Source organism: Phacochoerus africanus, chromosome 3 (genome assembly GCF_016906955.1).
Source record: "Phacochoerus africanus isolate WHEZ1 chromosome 3, ROS_Pafr_v1, whole genome shotgun sequence".
Lineage (NCBI taxonomy): Eukaryota > Metazoa > Chordata > Mammalia > Artiodactyla > Suidae > Phacochoerus > Phacochoerus africanus.
This window is the reverse complement of record NC_062546.1, coordinates 90,406,345-90,419,740: the sequence shown is the minus strand read 5'-3', so window position 1 is coordinate 90,419,740 and position 13,396 is coordinate 90,406,345.

The following is a 13,396-nucleotide window of genomic DNA, read 5'->3' as shown; positions in this document are numbered from 1 at the left end:
CTTTAAAATTTATATTTTCAAAGACATCAAATGTATTGGCAAAAGGATCCAAAAGATAAAAATCCTAACAAATTGGAGTTCTTGTTGTGGCACAGTGGGTTAAGATTCTGACTATAGTGGCATGGGTTGCACCTGTGGTTCAGATTTGATCCTGGCCCAGGAACTTCCATATGCCATGAATGTGGACATGAAAAAATCATAATAAACTATTGTGTCCTACATATATTACATTTTTTACTATAAAAAGCTAAATTCTGTTTGGATTAATTATGTATGGACTAAATATTCTGTTCTAATAGTAGACAGTCTTGCCTAATATTTTGAAAGGCAGCAAAAAATGGAATCCAAAGATTTTGCATCAGCTCTGCTATGTGTTAGATGTTTGATTTTAGGCAACCTGTTTGAACTTTTTGATCAGTTTTCTTATCTATTTAATGGAAAGTCTGTATAATATATATGAGAAATTACCTTAGAGATAAATATCTCTCTTAACTGAAGCAAATTTTTTCATCTAGAAAAGGTGACTTTAGTTATTAGATAAAGTCATCAAAAGCTTACTGGCCTGGGATCAAGAACCAAGAATGCACATGGGTCACACTGACAAGCTGAGTGACCTTGAGCAAATCACTAGATTGACTTCTGGGCTCAGACCACTTTGATGTTTCATGTTTCTCAGTCCATGGACAGTGAAAGTAAAACTCTCTCCCTCTTTGGCATACAAAGAGGCCTACTCAAATGAAGAAAGTCTGTTTCCCAAAGAGAGCATTCAATGTGAAAATTTATAATTTTGATTGCTCTATATCAAATCACCATAATGGATTTCAAAAGCAACATTCATTGCAGTTGTAACTTTTCTTAGAAACATAACTAAACTTCCCCTACAAAACACTATTATCCAGGAAAATCATCATTTTGCAAGATATTTTGAACTTTCAATTTTCTAAATGTTTTAAGAAGGTGTGCTTAATTTTTAGTAGGTGTACTCAGATATTGTAATGCTTTAGTCTTGTTTAATTGTGAAAAAATTTCTCTATAAATACAGCTGGATATATGAGACATATTTATGAAAAATTGCTGTTACTCTCTCTTGGTGTTAGAGTTTAGTACCTCCCCACTCATTTCAGTTGCCCTATTGATCCACTTCACAAACCACCTCTCTTCGATGCCAAGAGACAGTTTAAGGAAGGGTACAGAAAACATGAACTTTTGATTTCCATTTGGAGATTTTATGAATGAACCCTATTTCTTCTGCTCTCAAGGAAGGTATGTCCCTGAATCCTCTCTAGTTAAAAGAAATATAAGTAAATAAGAAAAAGTTCTACTTTATTTTCTCCTTACTTAAGAAGAGAAAAATGCCTGTTTATCTGGGTGCCGTCTCTGGACTTTACTCTGCATATACTGCACAAAGAAGTTTAGGGGCCTTCTTTCTCTTCCAGAAGAGTTAGATGGTGTGTCCAACAGCTTCCAGAGATCTTGCAGAGACAGTGCTCCAATAAACACTCACTTGTGAGATACAAATAAGTGCAATTAAATGTTATCCAGAGAAAAAGAGATATTAAACTCTTTAAAATATGGAAAATACTGTCTAAGCAGTTATAGGCATGACCTTATTTTTAACTACTCATTTATAAATAAAACAAACTTAACTTAGAATTTTAAGAAAGTGTAAATCTGAGGTCCTTATTCCCTGAGAGTAATGACCTTTCTCTTCCTAATTCAGAACTCTTGCAGAGTGATTCATTAAACAGCTGTCAAATTATTAACACTTCGATGGAAGATTATATCTTATTCATTATCTCCCAACAAACAAAAGACCTAGTATAAGACAAGGCTGGAGTTTTAAATTGTGAATAATCAATTAGAGAGCTCTAAAATTCTTTTGGTGAATCCTGATTAGCAGAGAGAGTAAAGTAAAGAAAAAAAAAAGACAGAGATGGACAGATGGTAGAGTGATAGATGATAGATGATGATGATAGATAATAGATAGATGATAGACATTATAATAATAGATGGATAGATATATAATAGATATATAGATGATAGAAAATAGATGATGATGATGATAGATGATAAATAGTTAACAGAAGATCATAGTCAGAATGTCAGAGAGCCAATATGTCCTCAATATAACTTTCAGCTTTTTCTTCCTCTCTTCATTCAGTAGACTGAATGAATCCTCACAAAATACATATTTTGAGAACCTACTGTTCAAGATGATAGTATTAGGAGGTGAGAATTTTGAAGGTGATTAGATCCTGAGGGCATTCCCCCTTAATAAGATTCATGCTCCTGTAAAAGATTTCTCCCCTGTTTTACCACATGAGAACACAGTAAGAAGGCATCATCTATGAACACGGAATCATCTATTACCAGACACTGATAGGTAGTTTGATAGGTAGTTTTACAGGTAGTTTGATCATGAGCTCCTAAGCCTCAAGAACTGTGAGAAATAAATATCTATTGGGTATAAGCTACCCAGTTTATGGTATTTTTATAATAGCGGCCCCAGTTGACTAAGACAAAAGATTGTTCATTACATGATTCCCTGTGGCATTCTGTTCCACACAGTAACCACAGAAAGAATTTTCAGCCAGTGGATTGGCTCACCTGGAGGAGCTAAGATGCTCACACTCATGTGTCTGGCACTTTGTTGAGGATGGCTAAAAAGGGTACAGCTAGAACTGTTGATAAGACTTCCTAGTTTGACAGTTTAGGAAGAAATAAAGGTTAACCATTCCAAAGTTAACAAAAAATGAGAAAATTTTCTAGCAGGTATACCTTACAGGAAATGCTAAAAGATGATCTTGATGCTGAAAACCAATTACACAAGATGTAACTTGAATGCACATACCCACTCCTCCCCAAAAAGGAGCACTGATAAAGTTGTTAATGTAATTATAAAAAAATCAAAAATGCATATTTCTTCTTTTTTCCTATGAATCAATTTTACAAAAATAATAAAGCAATATGTAGATAATAGTATTATTGGGCTTAGAATATATACAAATGTCACATATTGGACAATAACAGCAAAACGCTGATGGGTGGGAGCAAAGCTGTATTGAAAGAAAAAAATAACCCCAGATGGTTAATCGAACCCCACAAGAACAAATGAAGAGAGCCAGAAATGGTAAATAAGGAGTTTAGTATTATAACATACAATAAAAATATATAATTCTTTCCTTCTCTTTTTGGCATTTTAAAGAGACATAAAATTTTGCAATGCAATAATTCTAAAATCTATTTTTGGGTCTGTACCCTATCTACATGTAGTAATAACTCAGAAAGGAGAAAAAGGACATGGAACTACAAAAAAGCAGTATTTCTTTAACTCACTAAATTAATTCAGTAATACCTCAAGTAGATTTTGGTAAGTTAAAATGTACAAGGTAAACATTAAAGCAATAACTTAAAAAAAAGACTTTAAAAATTGAGTAAAAATGATTAATGGAATTAAAATACTGCAATAGCAAACATCTGCTTACTACAAAAGGAGGCAGGAAAGGAGGTTGATGGAAACCAAAAGCATCATAAACCAGAGGGAAATAAAGAAAATAAAAAGGTAAAGACAGACACAAATAAAATCATATCAGTACAACATTGAAGGTAAGTTATTTAAACAGTATAATCAAAAGGCAGAGAAGTGGCCAGTGACTGGTTGCTGCAGGGTGCATTTCCACTGTGCCCTGAGCCATGACTGGCTCCAGAATGCCTGGGGGTCTGGTGGGGAAGGTGGCTCTGAAGGGCTCCACACTTTCTGGTCCACCAGACCTCCCAGTGGTACACCCCCGGGAGCAGTGCTGCTTGAATCACCCTCCCCCATCTTCCTGCCTTCCCTGGGATGGGATGGGAGCTCTCCTGCAAGAGTCCCTCTGCAAGAGGGTGTCCATTATAAACAGAACAAAAAACAAAAATGCAGAGAATGTAAGACTAAAAAAATGTGATACAACTGTATGCTGTTTACAGGGAAAACATTAGATTCAAAGATACAGATAGGTTAAAACAAAAAGAAAAATCATGTAAATAGCAACCATAAAAAATATTGGATGTGGCTATATTAATATCATAAAAATATACTTTAAAACAAAAAGGTTTAAAGATAGGCATTTCGGAGTTGCTGCTGTGGTACAGCAGGTTAAGAATCTGGTGGTGTCTCTGTGGTGATGCGAGTTTGATCCCTGCCTGGCACAGTGGTTTAAGGATTGGGCATTGCTGTAGCTGCAGTGTAGGTACCAGCTGTGGCTTGGATTCAATCATTGGCTCAGGAATTCTGTATGCTGCGACTGTGGCCAAAAAAGAAAAAGAAAGAAAAAAAAAATGGGTATTTTACAATTAAAAAAAAAAGGACAAAATGTAATTGTAATGTATACATGTAAGGATAACCTGACCCCCTTGCTGTACAGTGGGAAAAAAATAATAATAAGTAATTTTAAAAAAATAAAATAAAAAAAGGACAAATCGTAAGGAGGACATAATAATTATAAATATATATGCACTTAACCACAGACCTAAAATACAAGAAAGCAAAAAAAAAAAACTATTTATAGAATAAATAGACAATTCAGCAATAATAGTCAAAAACTTTAATAACTCACTCTCAATAATGGATAGAATAATTAGACAGAAGATCAACAATAAAACAGAACATAAGAAAACTTCACAAACACAAAAATAAAAGTGGGAACACATTCCAACTCATTCTATAAGGTAGTATTACACTGATAACAAAAAATCAAAGAAAGTCATAAGAGAGAAAACTATAGGCTAATATATCAATATAGAATTTCTCAGAAAAATAATGAAAAACTGAATCCAAAACCAGATAAAATGATCATACATTATGACAAACTTGGATATGACTCAGTAATGCAAAGTTAGCTTGACTTCCAAAAATATATCAATATCATATTACAATCAATATCAATTATATTTATACCAATAAAATAAAAACCAGTTCATAATTGTAATAGAAGCATAAAGTGCAGTTATCAAAATCCAACACATTTTCATGATAAAAACACTCAACAAATGTGAAGTAAAAGATGATTCCTTAACTTGATAACAGCCATCTACCAAATCAAAACAAAAGACCCATACTTAATTGTTAAAGAATGAAATTGTTCCTCTAAGATCAGAAACGATAATAAGATATTACTTCTGCCACTTCTATTCAGTGTAGTACTGGAAGTTCTAACAAGGGCTCTTAGGTAAGAAAATGAAACAAAATGCATTCAAGTAGGAAAGAAAAATATAAGTCTATCTTGATGTTTAATGATATATTCTTGCATATGTAAAATTTTAAGATATTCACTTAAAAATTTTTCAAGCTAATAAACAAGTTTGGCAAAGCAGCAGTATACAATGTCAACATAAAAATCAATTATATTTATATGTACTACAAACAAACAATATGAAAATAAAATTACAAAAATAATTCTACCAACAATAGCATAAAAAAACAGGGATAAATTTAACAAAAGAAGCTCAAATTTTGAACACTGAAATTTACAAAATGTCGTTTAAAAAATCGAGGAACTAAATCACCAATAAGAAATTCTGTGTTCATGAATTGGAAAACCTAATGTTGTCAATGTGACGGTACTCCTAAGATTTATCTATAGAGTAAGTGTAAGCCCTATAAAATCCCAGATGTCTTTTTTTGGTAAATATTTACAATATGATCTTAAAATCCATATGGAAAGAAATGTACCAAAAATAGCCAAAAAAATCTTGATAAGGGAGGAATAAACTGGAGGACTCGTATTTTCCCATGTAAAATCTAATACAAAGCTACAATAGTCAAGAAAATCAATAAGCAAGAAATACTGGTACTGACCAAAGGATAGACATATAGATCAATGAAAACATACAGAAAATCCAGAAAAAAAGTTACTCACTTCAATGTTCAGTTTCAAAATAAGGAAAGAATAGACTTTTTAACAAATTGTGCAGGGGCACCTGGAGATCCACATGCAAAAGAATGACACTGAACACTTAACTCACATTAAAAAAAAAATTTAACTCATCACAGTTCAAAGACACAATCGTAAGAGCTAAACCTTTCAAACTCTTAGAAGAAAAAATATGCTTAACTCTTTGTGACCTTAGATTAGGCAAATATTTCTTATACATGCCCCCCAAAACACAATAGAAAAAAACAGATAAATTGGATTTCATCAAAATTTAGAAAATTTTTGTTTCAAAATACACCATAAAGTCCATAGGCCATCCACAGAATTGGAGAAAATATTTGCATGTTATGTATCTGATACTAGATTGATTTTAGAATACATAAAAAGTACTTAACACTCAATTATAAAAAAGATAATTTTTAAATGGACCAAAGTATCTGAGTAGACATTTCTCCAAGAAGATGTACAAATAACTAACAAGCACAGGAAAGTTGTTCAACATCATTAATTCCTAGGAAAGTGCAAAGCAAAACCACAATACAATTTACAACCACAAGGAAGATTATAATTAAAAAAAAATCAAGCAATAATAAGTGCTGCAAAATGGTAGAAAAATTTGAACATTCATATACTGGTGGTGGGAATATAAAATGGTACAGTTGCTTTGGAACACAACTTTAGGTTCTTCTAAATGTATAACATAGAGTTGCCATGTTACCCAAAAATTTCGTTTCTAGGTATATACAAAAACTAAAAACATCCACACAAAACTTTCACACAATTTTCTTAATGCTGTTATTTATAATAGCCGAGCAACTCAAATACCATCAACTGAGAATAAATATATAAAATGTTTCATGTTGATGCAATGAATATATTGTTTGGCATTGAGCAGAATGAGTGCTGATATCTGCACCTTCATAGATAATTTTATGTATACATATATAACTTTAATGTATAGCATAAACATTATACTATATGAAAGAAGCCAGTAACAAAAAAAGTGGTGCGTCTATTTATAATAAATGTCCAGAAATTTGACAGGCAAACACGTAAAAATTTAAAGCAGATTAGTTATTGCCAAGTGATGATGAAAGGGGCCAGGAAGAGGGCGTGACAGCTATTGGGAGGTCAGCATTTTGAGAAATTAGGTTTCCTTAAAGGAGAATAAACTTGCATTTTAATCGAAGCAGAGATGCTTAGGATGTGCACTGATCATTTTACTTTTTTGCAAAATGGAAAGACCCCAATCTCAATAGATTAATCCTGGTAGCTTGGGGACAGAGAAAGTCCTTTTGGAAGAGGTCTGTCCCTTCCCCATTTGTAGGAGATTTTCTCTCAGAGCATTAATTACATCATTTGAAAAAGGGTAATAATAAAACCTTTGTCTAATCATTATTGTGATCTTAGATGTTTACATACCTAGTATATAATAGTGTCTGAGACAGAACCTGACACTTCACAGCTTTGTTTTTTGCCTCATCTTTAAATGGTGATTTTTTTTTTTTGTCTTTTTGCCTTTTCTAGGGCCGCTTCCGCAGCATATGGAGGTTCCCAGGCTAGAGGTCCAATCGGAGCTGTGGTCGCCAGCCTACGCCAGAGCCACAGCAATGCGAGATCCAAGCCTGTCTGCAACCTACACCACAGCTCATGGCAACGCCACATCCTTAACCCACTGAGCAAGGCCAGGGATCAAACCCGCCACCTCATGGTTCCTAGTTGGGTTTGTTAACCACTGAGCTACGACGGGAACTCCTAAATGATTACCTTAATTATTACCCACTCCAAAGATCCTCCAGGTGATCTAGATATTTCTAAAGTTCCGTTTTCAGAACTTTTAAAGTATGCAGGGTGATTGGTATAGAATAGCACTGAAATTCACAGTTGTATTATTAATTGTTGAAAGTGTGTTACTCTTTCTCAGCCTTGCAATGAGATGACACCTACAAGACTATCAGGAGAACAATGGCAGCTTAATTCTAAAGGGGGCTTAACTTCATTCAACCTTTCAAATGAACGTACAGCCTAAAAGAAAACCAGATAATCACCCAGTCCATGTTTCCATCTTCCCGGGTAGAATTAAGCTGTGGAAAGATGCATAGATGAGCAATGGAGTTTAACATTTTCTGAGTCTCTTATCGCCAAGTAATTCCAAGGCTGCCATTTTGCTGTCTAGGAATTTGTTCCAGAAAAATCTCAAGAATGTCATGTTTACCATGGAAGCAGTGAGCCCTACATCCTTCAGCCATGCTAACTGAATTCATGTGCTGGAACCTGGGGGATGGGTGATTCCATGAGCAAGTTCAGCTTAAAGTCAAGTTCTTATTTATTTGTCATCCCACCATTCTCTATTCCCATAAGTATTGTGGGCAATACTCTTCATTTTGACAAGAGAACAATCGGCAACACTTACTTGTGAGTGATAGGAAACATTTTACAGACACTTTGCACATTTACAACAAAGAAATACAGAATGTATTTTCTTAAGAAACAGTCTAGCCAGGAACCCTGGTAAGAGTAACAAGGCTGACCCCAGACCTACTGCAGTGGTGACATCTGTAGACAGAAATGGGAGGCTATTAGTTTCCACTGATTTTTTGTAATTCACGTAAAATGGCCTCTCAGCTCTGCCTTATTTAAAAAAAAATAAACTTCTCCCACTCAGCCCAACTGAAAACTTTTTCAACTGAAAAGAATATATATTTTTATACAACCCTGTATCTACATACTTGAGAAAACATTCTGTACACATTCACATTCTATCTTTTCTCCACTTTCTTTTAAACCATCCAACACTGGGTCCAATTTATTTTCATGACTTCATACAGAACGTCAAATGGAATGAGAAAATAATTTTCCAATCTTACTGACTGAGAAATATGTACTAAAACAACGTAATTGCAAAGCCAAGGAAATTACTCTAATTTCATTTAATTGCTGACTAATGATGGAATGTGCTCCATAACTTAAAGCAATGTAAATATGTGATTATTTTCCCTCAATAGTGAATGAAGGAAGATGGGTTATGGAATGGCCAAAAATTAGATTTCAATATTTGTAAATACCTTAGAGAATTTTAGGATAGCTTGGTCTATGATTTAACCTCCTGTTTTAACTTCCTGCTTTCTAATTTTGGTGAAGGCCATTATCAGGGGTAATTATCAAGCTATATTACTGTACATTTTTTGCAAGAGATTAAAACTTAGCTGTGTGAAGAAAATTGTCCAAGGCAGAGTTCAGCAAAGAGCCCAATGTCAATATCCATTCACTCATCTTGCTCTATACAGAGAATGAAATCTCATCCAGCTTCAGGGACCTACCTCTGAGAGCTACAGAAATATCATCCAGGAGAGTTCCTGTCGTGGCTCAGTGGTTAATGAATCCGACTAGGAACCATGAGGTGCGGGTTCGATTCCTGGCCTTGCTCAGTGGGTTGAGGATCCGGCGTTGCTGTGAGCTGTGGTGTAGGTTGCAGACGCGGCTCGGATCTCGCGTTGCTGTGGCTCTGGCGTAGGCTGGCAGCTATAGCTCTGATTCAACCTCTAGCCTGGGAACCTCCATATGCCACAGCAGCGGCCCAAGAAATGGCAAAAAGACAAAAAAAAAAAAAGAAAAGAAATATCATCCCATGGTGGCACCTTAGAGACTGTGACAAACTGGGCAGGAAGAAAGTGACATTGGGATATGGTCCCAATAGTCATTCCTAATCAGACTGCACACCATTCCTCCAGCTGAAATCAGCTTCCTTGAGACATCATCTGAGCATTTTCCCTCCCACCTTGAGCTCTGCAAGCTGGAGGAAAGCCTGTGAGTGTGAGAAGGCAGAAATTCAGACACCTTTCCGCTACCCCTGCCCTCGCTCTTCCTTCATATCCAGAAGTGGCAGAGCAACCCATCATTCTGGTATAATGTGGAGAATCCTTGTAACACCTGCCTATTTTATCCTCTTAATTCATGAGAAGACAACATCACTGGAATCTCAGTGCTTGAAAGAATGATATATGGGAAGACACTGTAAAATGAGCCTATGATTTAATGGAAGTCACATGACTACAATGTCTATAAAGAATATTCAGATAGTGCAAGGAACACAAATCATTTGAGAATGGGGTTTTAACTTCTATTTGGCCACACACTAGGTGCCTGATCATGGAAAATCATCTGAGCCTGTTTCCTCATCCGTATAACTGGGATAATACTAACAGTGCTACACCCAGTCTTGTTAGGAGCGTGAAATTAATGGCACAAGTTGCCAGTGGTGCGTGACCAAGATATTCCATTTGTGTTCATTTCAGTCTCTCTCACTTGCCAACAATATATACGCTAATATCCTTTGGAGAGTAAGACTGATGCATATGGATTGAGATCCAACAATAAAAAAAGAGGCATAAAAACAGAGAATGAGGTAGAAAGAGTGTGGTCTTTGGTGTTAGATAGGCTTTGAATGGAGTATTTGGGTCCTGAATCTTATATGCTACAAGGTCCTTAACTCGCTGAAACAAACTTTATGATTCTTTGTTGCACATATTGTTCTGTCAAGGCAGTATTTTCATAAAATTTCAAAACAATAAATGCAATGTCCCAAGAGTGCTTGGTACATGTTATTCAAATAGGCGCTCAGCAAATGGTGATTATTTTAATGAACTATATCATGTGTTTAGAAATGAAGAGATTTATCCTAGGCTGATATAGGTAGAAATGTACTTACACCAGATGTAAGACTTAACCTAAGAAACAAAAGGTTTTAGCATTTTGCTTAAACATTGTTTGTAAAAGATGAAGTGTGTAGAAATGTTCATATTAGCCAGGATTCTACAGAACCAAGAGGAAGATAAATAGATAGGTTAATGATAGATAGATAGATAGATAGATAGATAGATAGATAGATAGATAGATAGAAGAACTGGCTCATATAATTATGGAGGCTGAGACGTTCCACACTCTATGTTGGGCAGGCTGGAAAGCCAGGACTTCTGGTATATCTAGGCTGAGTCCAAACACATGACAACCAGGGGAAATGATGGTGTAACTTTCTGTCTGAAAGCTGGGAGGCTCAACATACAAGAGAGCCAACTTAATTTCAAGTGCAAGGGCTGGGAAAGAGAGATGTTCCAGCCCCAACATTCAGGCAGAAGATGTTCTTCCTTCCTCTGCCTTTTTGTTTTTTCAGGTCTTTGGATGAGGATCACCCATGTTATTGGGGAAGGTCTGTTTTAATTGGTCTACAAATTCAAATGTTAATCGCCTTTAGAAACCCTTTCACAGACACATGCAGAATAATGTTTAACTATTTTGAGTACCTCATAGCCCCAACAAGTTGACACATAAAACCAGACATCATATCTTCAAACTCTCCATTTGTCACTACTATCTCTATAAACCTAGAGCTGAATTTGGTTTAATTTTGAAATGCCTATGCTCTCACTGGGCAGTGCGCTCAGTGGATGTGCTGGGGCCGACATGCCAGCTTGTGAGATTCAATTGATAAACTTTCAGGAATTCTGTTGGCTCATTGTTAATCCATTGGTAGATTGAACTCGATCACAGAATACTTTATTTATTTTTTTTTAGTGGCACCCATAGCATATGGAAGTTCCTAGGCCAGGGATTAAGTTAGAGCTTCAGCTGCAGGCCTACACCATAGCCACAGCAGATCCAATCAACATCTGAGACCTACGGGGCAGCTTGCGGCAATGCAGGATCCTTAACCCACTGAGCGAGGCCAGGGATCCAACCCATATCCTCACGAAGACAACACTGGGTTTTTAACCTTCTGAGCCACAGTAGGACTGCCAATTATGGAGTATTTATATCGCAGAAGTTGGTAAACTCTACAAATCAGAGCTGTAAAAAAAAAAAAGAAAGAAAAAAGAAAAAGATATATAAAGATAATTTAAAACATTATAGCACTACTATGATGCCTAAGGAGCATTGAGAAATGAAGACTTTTATGGAATATTTAAGATTTATTAAAGTTTTTAAATATTCCATTTTTTTCAGTCTGTGATTTTATAATACATGACCTACTCATTTATATTTCTTATGAGCACATATGTCATTATTATTGCTATTATTGAAAAAATTACACAAAGATTCATTTTACCTGGGAGGCCTAAGTTAAATAAATATATTACCTAGGCAGATATGGATCACAATCAGTAGATGTCATGATGTAGGCTCCTCTTGATAAGATGATTTAGTTTCCCTGCTCACAACCAGGTTTCTTCTTCCAAAAGTAATTTAAATCAAAGTCAACTTTTAGTTACAACTTTGCATGAAGCAAGTACATGCTAACTTCAATTTTCCAAAATATTTTTTCCTTTTTTTTTGGGTAACTACATTTTCTCATATAATTTCTAATGGGCCTTTCCCTGCTTGTCTAAAGAACAGAAGAAACCACCCTAAAATTGGGGTGGCAGTGTGGCATTATATAAGTGGGTCCTGAATTAGGAGTCAGATTTTAGAGTCTGAATCCCAATCTCAGAATTAATAACTCTGTCACTAACTTAATCATTGATCTTGAACAGATCTGCTTTTTACAAAATAATACACTGCACTATATTTATGGGTTCAAGTTAGAAATATGGCCATATTTTAGAATCATCTAAAACATTTTTAGGGGAAAAAGATAAATCCTAAAAACTGAGTTTCTCACCCACATTCCCTACCCCAGACACCAGAGGCAGCTACTGAGTAGGCTTCTCTTATATGATCCAGATATTGTCTGAAATTGCACACACATACCACACACACACACACACACACACACACACACACACACCCTATATGTATGTTTGGAGAGAAAAGGATAAAGAAAGAGAGAGAAAATAAGAAAAAGAGAGAGAAATATTTAATAAGCTTGGATCATCCTTTACTCAATTTAATTATTCCTAAGCCTATTTCATACACATCTCTAACCACATTTCTAATACTTTGAATTAAACCCCAATTACCATATTATTTCTTCTTTAATGATTGCAATGTCTATGCATAAAAACTAATGTCCATGCAGATATAACCACAAGAGATCTACCTGTTGTACGACAGTGTTGGAGGTTCCACTGATCCTCTCTCCAGTGAATGTAGTAAAAAATATATTCAAAAAATACCATTTAAGAAGTTCCCGTCATGGCTCAGCAATTAACGAATCTGACTAGCATCCAAGAGGATGCAGGTTTGATCCCTGGCCTCATTCAGTGGGTTAAGGATCCAGCATTGCTGTGAGCTGTAGTGCAGGTTGCAGATACGTCTTGGATCCTATGTTTCCGTGGCTGTGGTGTAGGCCAGCAGCTACAGCTCCAATTTGCCCCCTAGCCTGGAACCTCCATATGCCATGGGTGCAGCCCAAAAAACAAAAGAATAGAAATTTAAAAAAAAAAAAACAGAAAGAAAAAAATTACCATTTAAGTTCTCTGGAAAAGAAGGTGTGAAGGATAAACAGTCAATGAAGAAACAGCCATTCAAGAACATCAGCAGAAACTTGT